This window comes from Dermacentor andersoni, chromosome 3 (genome assembly GCF_023375885.2).
Source record: "Dermacentor andersoni chromosome 3, qqDerAnde1_hic_scaffold, whole genome shotgun sequence".
Lineage (NCBI taxonomy): Eukaryota > Metazoa > Arthropoda > Arachnida > Ixodida > Ixodidae > Dermacentor > Dermacentor andersoni.
In genome coordinates this window covers 130,915,932-130,928,336 of record NC_092816.1, presented here as the reverse complement: position 1 = coordinate 130,928,336, position 12,405 = coordinate 130,915,932, and positions in this window count along the sequence as shown.

Here is a 12,405-nt window from a genome sequence, read left to right as displayed (position 1 = left end):
TAATTGGACAATAATGCTGCGTAAAATCTCTTTAAATCTTTTAAATTTTCTGGCGTCTTTAAAGGGACCCTGAAACGATTTTGGCGATTTTCTACAAACGTACTGAGTCGTTAGAGTAGGTCCTTCTGATCATTAATTGACACATCTAAGTGCTCTGCGTAAAGCGTGTAATTTATTATAAGGTTTTAAAAATGCACATCGCTGTCGATCGCAGCGCACTGCTCGGCGGAATTTTAAGCCGCCCCTACCCATATGATGCAAATAACCCATATGACGTCACGTGGGTGAGCTATCTGATTGGCTGACCAGGGCGCGTGACCGATAATTTTTCCAACTTTATGGTAAACAAATGATCTTCGTAATAGTTGGAATGTTAGTTAATTTGTTTTTATAAAGAGAAAGTAGCAGAAAGAGAATGCACAAGAACAATTTTTCAGTACACTTAAGCACTTCCGGCACACAGCAAGTGTCGTCTGCTTGTGTTACAACGTACTCCATTTTGACGAGAGCTCCGCGGTCAGAGCACTATGATTCGACTTTGTTGCCTTGTGGACTGCAAACGTAGTGACTGGCAATATGTCAAGCTGCGACATCGTGTCCCTCTGCAGGGCAGCGTACGAGCGAACTGGCTGCTGCGCATCGGACTGCCGCTATCCGATCGGCGCCAGGATTTGCGCGTTTGTGGCCGTCACTTTACACCGGAAGATTACTAACGCACTAGCGTTTCGCGAGTCTCGTATTAGGGCAAACGTAAGCGCAAGGGGACAGGGTCTGGCCGCTTGACTGTGCCGTAACGGGATGAGCCGAGATGAGCAGAAGGGCAAATGTGAATCGTCTGCACGGTGCAGCCACCTGGTGGCATAGAGCTCAACCATACACAGTAGCAGCAACGAAGCGTATTCTTTTTTGCTGCTGGTGCGTATTTTTCGCAGGAGTGTAATCATCAACACATTGTTTTTATAAATGTTTAAAATGTTTTACACTTGGTTAGAGCAATATTAGCGCTGTGTTTGGCTGGTTAAGCGCTGCGCCAACAAGTGTCTGGACCGTGCAGACCGATCAGGCCGCTCACGTACGTCTGCGCCAAAGTTCCTTCATCAGCTTGAGTTTATGCCTCCAGTCATTTGCCGATATGACCAGCTTGCCTGTGGCTAACGGAATACCAGACACGTTCGGCGCTACGACAGAATGCTCGCAACGCACGCTGCTTCGATAGCTCTCGCTTGGGGTCGACAGCCAAGCGGCTAGCGGAGAGCATAGAGTTAGTAGAATAGAGAGTTTTAGTATAGGGGACGCAAGCGGCTTGCGTACGCAAGAACTAGGGGCGACGGCACTGCGCATGCGCAGACCGCTACGTCTACTTGCGTCCTTGGGTTGTTTGGCCGGCCGAAAACATCGCTGCCCCTAAGTGGTCACGTTACCCACGTGACTCTTGCGGTGTAGGAGAACTTACGAGTAGCTAGCGGGTAGATAATGTAATAAATCTTTCGCCAAGTGTCGACAGACGTCGTTTTTATATGTATTAGAGAGGTTTAGCATGTCTGGTATTTGGATAAACGCAGTTGGGGTGTTGGGGCGGAGCCATAAACGGGAGCGTCCTGCATGGTGCATCCATCTGGCGGCGCAAAGCTCAAATTGACAAAAGCAGCTAATATTGCTGTAACCAAGTCTATTCTACTTCGCTGCTGGTGTAAATTTTCGGCACTGGCATAATTGTGTTGCTGCCAAAAATTTATACCCACAGCAAAGTAAAATTCACTTGGTTACTGCAATATTAGCTGTTTTTGTCTGTTTGAGCTTTGCGCCACCAGATGGCAGCACCATGCAGGCCGCTCTAGTTCATGGCTCCGCCCCAATGTCTCAGCCTGCGTTTACCAGATTACCGGACACTGTAAACCTCTCTATTAACTGCTTTTAATAAGAATAGTTTTATGTGCTTTACTTCATATGCTTGATTTCATGTTTTAAAAAATGATAACGCAGCAAACATCAGACGTTGATGGCGCTGCGAGCGCATGCGACCTCACTGCGGCTTGCGTTTGGGGCCGCTAACCTATAACGTGTTTCTGCTTGCGTACGCAAACGCAAACGCACCCAAGCGCTTGGGGCCCCAACGCCTTGCGTCCCCAACACTAAAACTCTCTAGTAGCGGAGAGGTTTCGCGCGGGCGGGGGCGGGCTTCAAAACAACCGGAAGTGGACGATGTGACGTCGCATCGTGACGCAGGACCAGTGAAGGCGGAGCTTAGCCCCGCTCGCTCGGCGAACGAGTTGAGGAGGAAAAGCATGGCTGGGGAGGAGGGTAACTTCTAATCGCTTGTAGCTCCATTAATACGTAACGCTTCACTTAAATTGTGGTGCGAATGTTCTACTTAAGCTGTACCCTACGCGTCTACAAAATTTGTCCGAACCGTTTCAGGGGCCCTTTAAACAGCATTTTTCATTTAGTGTAAAGTTTCTGGCGGGCTTCCGGCTCCTTGCTTTCGAACATGCTTTCGACGCACATGGCCTCCGAGATGGAGTGTCAAGTGTCGGAGGCCACACAATCACTTCCACACGGGAAGTTTGCCCGTCTTGTCGTTTGTGTTCTTCTTCCTAAGTCCTGGTCTTCTGCGCCTTGCCTTTACCTACTTCAAGCATGAACCAACTAGCCCAAGCAAGAGTTTTACTTGAGTGTGTAAACCCTCCCCCTCAAAGGCGGATCAGCTACGATGACTTTGGACGCTCCGAATTGGTCGAAGGTTGAACGGCCGTTTTCACTCACCTAGGGTCTAGGGAGGACAGAGTGTTATAAGCAGCCGTGTCGCGGCTGCTGAGTGTGTATTCTCTTTAAGTCATGCTAGACTGATGAACTGTAACGTTCTCATGCATATACTGTGAATAAATCCCATATTCCTCGTTCTCGATAAGAACAAGTCCTTCCCTTCAACAACATCCTCAGCGTTGATGAGTTGGACGACGGCATGGGCCAGCTACCATCTATTTCATGCCCGACCCCAACCATTACACCGCATACCGCTGCGAGCCCGGTACCATAGAGAGAGGGTCAGCTTTTATTGATGCCAGCAATCACTAGGGTGGACGCAGAGTCCATCCGCCTAGCAGACAGCCGAGATACCCTGAGTCTCAGCGGCTGCTTCGGCTAGCTGAAAGGCCCAGAACTGAGGCGGCTTGCACGAACATTTAATAACGAAAATAATGACGAATTTAAGAACGCGTTCTTGTGAGGACTAGGCGTTGTCAAGGCAACATTTAGGAAGACGTCCTCAAATTCGTTGTTATTTTTGTTTATAAAATGTTCGTTCGTGGAAGCCGCCCCTGGTCTCGCTGGTCTTGGCTGAGCAGCAGGGTCTGCCACTGCTGCCGGTTTTGAATTTTGTGACCCTCGAAAGGAGCCGCCTTCGAGCATGCCCATAGACTATGTGGCAGATCCGCCGTACCCATACATAATATACATTGATCATTATATTGCCCTTGATAATCTGCTGGAGGCTACCGTGTTCGGATGCATGTTTGTTTGCAGTAGCAGCCAGGCTACCACCTCTTTCTTGGTTAGCTCGGGATGAGGTGGTGAGTACCGGGTCTTTCCCAGCTGATAGTAATCGGTGATTTCTTTGTAGCTAACCATGCGGTCTCCTCTCGTTCCCGTCTGGGCTGGCTCACTTGCTTGGCGAGTAAGTCCACCAGCTACGTTGTGAGCCGCCTCGTTGCCGGCGTGAGAGGAGTGCACGGGCACTCACATGATTTGGACCGTCCCGCAATGGTGGTCGGTGTTACTTAAAATTTTGAGCACCTCTGGCGAGATGCGTCCTTTTGCGAAATTATGAACTGCGATACTTGAGTCACTTATGATAATCCTAGGTTTGGCGGAGGCCACCGCTAATGCTATTGCCGATTCCTCCGCAGCTTCGGGGTTGTCCGTTTTCACGGTTCCGCTGGCTAGTGGTTCCACGTCCGCGTCTACCGCTACGACGGCCACCCCTTTGCGTTCGCCATATTCCGCGGCGTCTACGCAGGCCACGCCCTCTACATCATGATATTTGCGCTAAATGTGGCGCGCCCTTGCCTCTCGTCGCTTCTTATGCCCATAGAGAAAGAAATTCAACAACAGCGGGCACTCTCATGGAACCCAGCGGCCTAACTTACTGTAACGCTCCAAGCCGCCGACATTAACACCTGAACTGCACTTCCGGTTTCGGTTTCGGGCACGCGCGTTTCGAACGCTAGCGGGAAGGCGTTACACTGGCTGCGCTGATCGGTACGGCATTTGTATTTTTGCTTTTACTGCTCAACCGCACGCGGTCTTGATGCGCAATCGCCTTTTTTATTAAGTAATAATGACTGCGAACGATCTTTATACAAGCCTCCATTGGATATGTGGCACGTGTGCTTGAAAATTTCGTAAAGAAGACGCAATACGCCTTGTGAAATGAGGAAATGTTTATTTTGCTCGATGCAGGGTGTCCCACAGAACTTGAGCCAAGAATTTAAAAATGAAAGGCACGTCGGAAGCGAATTGAACAAAACGCATACTATTCGCAATAGCCTATAGTAACCTACACAATTTTTTTTTGTTTTCGTCATAACTTGCTAATCAATTCAGTTTAATTACCCGAATTTTCAACTAGTGGCTGAGGACCCCAAGGAGGTTTGGTGATCGGAGGAGATCTGGCCCATCCGGAGATTTGTAGAGCACCTTCAGAAACCACCGATTGAGTTGTTTCCTTTATTGTACGTCTCGCGTAGTCCTTTCTTCCGGGTCGTAAAGAAAGCCCGCGAAATATGAAAAAAAAGCCACGTGACGGAGCGCTTGTGCAGTGGTATCATGCTGCTCTCAAGCGTGCGTTCGGTGAACGAGGGCGGCTCCCGTCGGGCGACGGCGAAAATGTACGCTGCCGGCCGAGCGCTGCCGATTAGAAAAAGAACGCCCTGCCGCTTCCTCGTCGCCAGTCACGATGCAGCCGACTTTGTTCACTGAACGCACGCTTGAGAGCAGCCCAATACCACTGCGCTGACGCTCCTTCAAGTGACTTTTTTTTCATATTTCGCGGGCTTTCATATTCAGGTGTTGGGGTGCTCAACCAATAATTAAAAACGTAGATAATTAAACTTGATTAGTGAGTTATGGGGAAAAATGACTGAGTACTGTAAGCTATAGGGAATTGTATGCGTTCAGTTCCATTCGCTTCAGACGCGCCTTTCATTTTTAAATGCTTGGCTCAACTTATGTGGGACACCCTGTATGAGTGCTCGCTCCAGGCTTTTTGCGCATTCATTGAACGTTGTGGCACCAGGGACGCGATCGGGAATCTTTGTTCGATACGCGTTCTGTTCGGTTGCTGCAACGTCACAATGTTACAGTATGGAAAACCGTTGTGAGATCCGGCCAGAGAGAGGAGTCAATCGGCAAGCGGTGAACTCCCCGGAAGTTTACTCCACTCGTTTGTAGTCTGCTTGCAGACAGTATACTACAAAACGAAATGTTTCTCGTCTTCCAATGAACAAAAGCTTCATCTAAATATGTATTTTTTTTTTCTTCTAAAGCTTAAACACGTTTTCAAATAGTACTACGTGGGACTACTAGAATTTATAACTATTAGTTTCAAGTATTAGTATCAAGGTCGCGCTGTTCGAAACTATTGGCAATTCTGCTTGGCGAGGTTGTTTGTACTGCTTCGTGCGGTACTGTTCGCAATCAGACCGCTCAAATGATGTTTATGATTGGATATGCCATGTGTTTATGCCTTAAACGAGAAGAAAATTGGTTAACCGAGGGGCCCCATATTTCTTAATCGTATCGTAGCAAGGCAACAGACATTGACACAAAGGACAACATAGGGGAAATGACTTGTACCTAATAAATGAATTAAAGAAATGATAAAATACTGGGAATGAAAATGCATGAAAAAGCTACTTGCCGCTGGTGGGCAACGATCCCACGTCTTCGCATTACGCGTGTGATGCTCTACCAATTGAGCTACCGCGGCGCATTTCCTCCATCCACTTACTTGGGTTTTTAAATGTTTCCTACTACGGCCCTGTTAGCCAGCGCCCCCACTCACAAACCTTGGCGGCGGATGGGGAACATCCTTTGTGCCGCAGGCAGAACGGATGTGATTTGAACTTGGACTCCTGCACAATCGCAGAGCTTCCCTTTTTAATATTAACAGAGCCCCAATTTTATAAGCTGGCGTGCCGGAAAACGAGACACACTGAAATTCCATGACGGCTCGCACATGCATTTTATGTATCATTATTAATGTACAGGGTCGTCCTTTTTGAAAGGGAACACGCGAGCGCGTGGCCGGTGCTCTGCGGCGGCTGCCTAGAGCGCCGGTCAGTGGCAGCAAGAGGAAGCACGTCCGCTTTTGGCGTCATCTATTGACGGTCAGAATGACTAGGCATGGCCGATTGGAAGCGCTTACTGGACTCCCTTCCGCGTATTACTGATGCGCAAGGAGCGGGGCCTGCAGCGCAGCGTCTGCTGCTAGCAAATCGCGCTCGCGCTGCTGGCCCCGCTGCTTGCGCATCAGTAATACGCGGAAGGGAGTCCAGTAAGCGCTTCCAATCGGCCATGCCTAGTCATTCTGACCGTCAATAGATGACGCCAAAAGCGGACGTGCTTCCTCTTGCTGCCACTGACCGGCGCTCTAGGCAGCCGCCGCAGAGCACAGGCCACGCGCTCGCGTGTTCCCTTTCAAAAAGGACGACCCTGTACGTCTTCGCAACCCGTATCGTCATACCCTTACTGTTATCGTAAGAGTATCGTCATACCAATACGGTTACTGATGTTAAGTAACCGTAAGTTAAGTAACCGTAAGGTAAGTAACCGTTAAGTTACTGATGTTAAGCTCCAAGGCATGCATGAGTTGCCTTAAGGCCGGCCCACATGAAACGAATTTTCCCGACGAAATTTCGGCGGCGAACGCCGACGCGGCAACACGGCGGCGTGCCTTCTTCGTTCTGCGCACACATGCAACGGAAAACAGGCGGCGGCCGCCAGGCCATGATTTTAGTGTTGCGAGAAGCGCCGCTGTATTGTACACAGTGAAATGAAAACAGAAACAATTTTGTTTTTACAGGAAAACCATTTATTATTTGTTGGCAATATAGAGAACGACTTATTGTTTAGGTTTCACGTTAATTTGACAATCTTAACTTTTTTCTTTCATCAGAACCTGGACTGCAGAAGGTGGAAAAAATGCTCGAGTTGCTCACACTCTGCAGTGGTAATCTTCCGATTGTTTCTTTTCCTACACAGAATAATTTCACCTTTTCGGCTCCAACGTTCAAATTGATACTCCATTGTTTTTTTTTTTTTAACACTTAATTTAACCACCCGATTCATGCCAATACATCACTGTGGGTATGCACCACAGCCACTCAGGATAACAAAAACGAATCTTGATCGGGTGTAGTGGCGGCGATGTTCTGTGCGACAAAATGCGAACTTCTCTTTTAAAAACGTCAGCGCCCACTTTTCGTACGCACTAATTTCCCGAAGAATGTCACGAACAGAAGAAAAGACTGCATCCGTGGGGCCGCAAGCGGCGGGCGGCGGTGTGAACCAGTGTGGACCACCTAGCAATGGGTCACGTGCGGCGACTTATTCTGCTGAAATTGTTGCTTTTGAGAAAACAGGAAGAAAATTAAGAAAAAGAGAATAAGGTTCTGGGTGCATCCACTGTGGCAAAAGAATAGGTCAGAAGGAGAGTATGACATGTCGGGGAGCATGACCGCGCATAGTTTGAGGATTTCGTGCCTGTATACTGGCTCTATACGCTGCATGCAATGTGCTTCAAGGCACAAAAATATGGGAGAATGGGGCATTCGCCCCCCATTGGCAACTTCTTGAAAGCGAGCTACCTGCTGCTTCTTTCTTTATTTCTTGGGGGTGGGGGGGGGGGGGGCTCTTGTTGCCCGGATACTGTCGAGTAGTAGTAACGAACAACATAAAAACTTCAAAGACGAAAACAAGTCCACTACTCGAAACGGTGGCGCGTCAACTCAGGCTTCCCCTGCCGCCGAAACCCTTGATCGGTTTGTTTTGATGTTACATGCAAGATTTGGTTTGGTTTGGTGCCTGTAGATATAGAACAACCCACTACGGGGGATTGGCCATGAATCGGGTGGCAGTGGGTCGAAAAAGCATAAATACCTAAATAGGATTTTTTAAAATGAAAATGAGATATTAAATGAATTCTAATCGTTAATAATAATTTTCATGCTATAGTATGTTAAAATTAGAAGTTAATATTTTTGGTTTCTTGCTGTGGAAAATAAAACACTAAAATTAGCATGGAAGTCTCCTTGTTTCAATTACAAAATTATATATGGCATTACATACGTTCCTATTACAGTGTCCTAGTGCCGACGCCCCCAGAGACAGAATGATAGGTAGCGTAATGGCTAATCCAAGTTGGCGGAAGGGACCTTCTAGAAGTCGTTTTCTATGCACGTTGAACCTACGACACTCTATAAAGAAATAACCCATAGTTTCGGGTGCATTGCAGTAAAAACATGTAGGAGAAGGTGCCAAACCAGACCTATGGGAATAGAAATTAAGCCTTGGTATTCGGCAACGCATACGCGTAAATGAAACTTCAAACTTTCTTGTTGCACACCATCCGCTGTGCCAAGAAAATCTGAGGTGCTGAAAGTCGGCGTTATCTAATACATATAATTTCGGATGTTCTTCTTGAATGGAAAAATTTTTAAATCTTGCAGAAGTGACGTTGCCGAAGGTCTTAGGATCCTCAGTACTGGGCCTTTAAGAGATGCCGCTGCTAGTGTGTCTGCTGACTCGTTTAAAGTGAGCCCCACGTGCCCTGGCACCCATACCAGTTGGATAAGGCGTAAATGTTGGGGAATGAATGAACCGAATTCTCGGAGAATGATACTTGAATTGGGCACAGAAAAAGCGGAGCAAACAGACAAGGGGTCGGTTAAGAATACGGCTGAAGAAATAGATGTGGGAAGTTTCCGTAGAGCTAGGATGATCGCCAATAACTCTGCTTGAAATATTGGCGTAAAGTCGGGTAGTCGAAGAGAGAAAGACCAATTTAATGATGCCAAAAAAATGCCCACTCCGGCCTTCTCTTCACTGACAGAAGCATCTGTGGCTACTACTGCTTTTATTTGGAGGTTTTCAAGGTGGTCATCTAATAAACCTTTTAGGTATCGAATAGGCAGGAGCTTAGCATTATTGGGAAATATATCACCAAATTCAACACTTACTGTCGAAGTAGGTAAATTTCGAAAACCCACATCACGGATTGATATTTGTAATGGCTCTAATAGCTTCTGCACAAAAACTACCTGGGGAAAATGCAGTCTGGACCATTGATTCTCAAAGAATGCAGTTGGTCCTCGAACAAAAATACAGTAGGAGCGTCTCTGGCGAGAAGCATAGATGTTTAGAAATGTTTTGACTGTCAGTACACGAAATCGAGTTTGAAGAGAAGGCAGGTGAGTTTCATGATATAGAATATTATTGGCTAGAAATTTTGCAAGGCCGAGACACAGACGTAGTGATTCGAGTTCTAAAAAAACCAGAGGACGTAACTTATACGTAGGACCTCCTGAAAATAACACGCATCCAAACTCTAGAATGGGGCGGACATACATACAATAAGTAATCAGCAACATCTCCCTGCGCATTCCAAAACAACTGCTGCAGACTCTTCGTAATAAACCAACAGCGCGTGCTCCTTTAGATGCGATGTATTCTATGTGTGTCTGCCAATTAAGCTTTTCGGTGTAAATCATTCCCAGATATTTCAAAGAATGTACCTGCGGAATAATCTCCTGGCCATAAGACAGTGTTATGCGGATAGGAAAAGTTAAGGAAAAGACAATGATCGCACTTTTGTTGACATTTAGCGACATTTGTATTCGTTTTAGCCAAATTTCAATGTGATTCAAATACGACTGCAAAGTTTTATATAGCCTATGTATATCATTCGATACCAAGAAAAATGCGATATCATCAGCATATACGTATACCTGTACGTCATGATGTGTCGGGATGTGATTTAGTAAAATATTGAATAATACTGGGGAAAGTACTGCACCTTTAGGAACGCCTTGTCTGTTTGTAACTTTTAGAAGAAACACCGTTTTCATAGCAATAAAATGTTCGTCGGCTTAGAAAATTTTGAATCCATGCAATTATATATTGTGGAAGATTCACACTATTGAGTCTGTTGATTAAAGTACTGTGGTCGACACTTTCATACGCCTTCGCAATGTCTAATTTCACTAAGGCTGCGGACTGGTTGTTGCGGCGAACGAGTTGAATTCTACTCTCCAAGTCAACATGAGCAGACCAAATTTAGCAGCCGGGCCTGAATCCTATTTGAGAATCACTTAATATTTGGTTCTCGCATATCCACCTATCGATGTGACCATACAGAACTCTCTCGATTAACTTTACAAGATTTGAGGTCAGAGAAATAGGTCTAATGTTGTCTATTGTATATCCATCCCCTGGCTTTTTGAGTAGTGGAATTATTTTGGCAACCTTCCAATCTGGATGAATCCATGCATGTTTAATCGAATAATTTATAAAATTAAGCAAATCCTGGGGAGACAATTCGAATAATAATTTTATCATTGCTGTAGTTATGCCATCAGGACCTGAGGCTGAAGCTGGCAGCATCTTTACCACTCTCATCAATCCTTCTAATGTGACTGTTATGTACTCATTGGCTGGTTCAGGTGCCGGTATATGGTTCAGGGGCGAAGTGATGTGAATCGATGCTCTAAGCCTTTTGCAATATCCTTCAGTGACTGCACTAATTCAGTGGTAGTTAAGCTAACAGACTCTACATTTATTGGGGCTGAAACAATCTTTTTTGACCGTGGAAACCGAAATAGGGCTTTTTTATTACTAGACTGCGATAGGTAACTGTAATGTTTGGTGTTATAATTTTCTTTCGCTTTGTCAACTGTTTGCCTGAATGTAGCTGCAACAAACTTTTAGTCATTCCAATTATGTGGACATTGATTATACAGTAACTTTCTCCAGGCTGCCTTTCTTTTCTTATATTCGCGTGCACAGTCCGGATTCCACCATGGTGAATAAGTACCACCTTTAGTTGACTGCATACTGAACTTGGATTTTTTATAACTGTCACTTAGCACTTGACAAAAATTATCTGCCTTAACTTCATCATTTAGGCTAACCTGTTTTTCTAAAGCTGATCGCAGTGAACCTTGAAATTTACTATAGTTTACATAGGTGCGGACATGCTTTTCAACCAAATTAATTGGGCGTGTTATTTCAAAAGTTATTAGAAGATGGTCGCTATTTGTGGCCCAGGCAATAGCTGACCAGGAGAAAATTACACAGCCCGAACTGGAAAAAGTTAGGTCTAACACTGAGCGCGATTTGTCGGATACATATGTTGGGGTTCTCGAATTTACACAATTAAGGTTATTTGACGAAACCCAATCTAACAATCGTTTGCCACAAGAGTCGGACCGATAACCCCATGATACGTGGTGAGGATTAAAACCACCAGCTATGATTATATCCTTTCTGCATGCTGCTACCGCGGCATCAAGAGAATCTGTATTGTGGACTTCTGCAGGGAAATAAACATTGATTATCGAAAATGGGGCGCATCCAGGAAGCGTTACATTCAATGCTAGAATCTCACTTTCAGTGGAGAATGACTGGTGGCTAATTTTAACTCTAGTACAAATTTTTGTTGAGATGAAAAATGCTAATCCCCCTCTACGAGAAGGACGATTTAGACTAAAACTGCGATAATTCTTTAAATGATAACTATTTTCTTTGGATAACCAAGTATTTTGCAGAATAATCAAATCAGGAGAAAGTTCTTCACAGAGATATAAGAGATCAGCGGCTGCAGCAAAAATGGAACGACAGTTCCACTGCAGCACTTTCCAGCTTCCTATGTTGACCATATTCCGGCAGTATTAACTGCCGTCTATTGAGTGTTACCCTTTAGGAAATCATCCTTTGATAAGCTCTTATTTTCACTCTTTTTAGCTTTTAGTTTTTGGCGGGTAGTAGCTCTCGGGGAGTATGGAGAAGCACGACATTTACAAGTACTAGCATCCAAATCCATGTTCTCAATGGTATCTGAACAGGATTCGTAACTGTGAAAGCCCTCATGTTCTACATGAGTTTCGGGAGCTTCGGAGACGTCAGTACTGCGAGGTGAAGCCTCTGCCGATACGTGTTTCTCTATGTTCTCATCAGAGACTGTGAATTCAGAAGCAACACTTGGACGCGCAGTAACATGCAAAAGTTGCGACAACTGAGAGGTGAGAACTTGCCCAATGGTCTCTGAAAGGTTCGTAAATAAACTGTTAAGGGATTTTGCCATGGCTTTCTCTACGGCAGCAGCTACAACATAACCAAGAGATACATCCA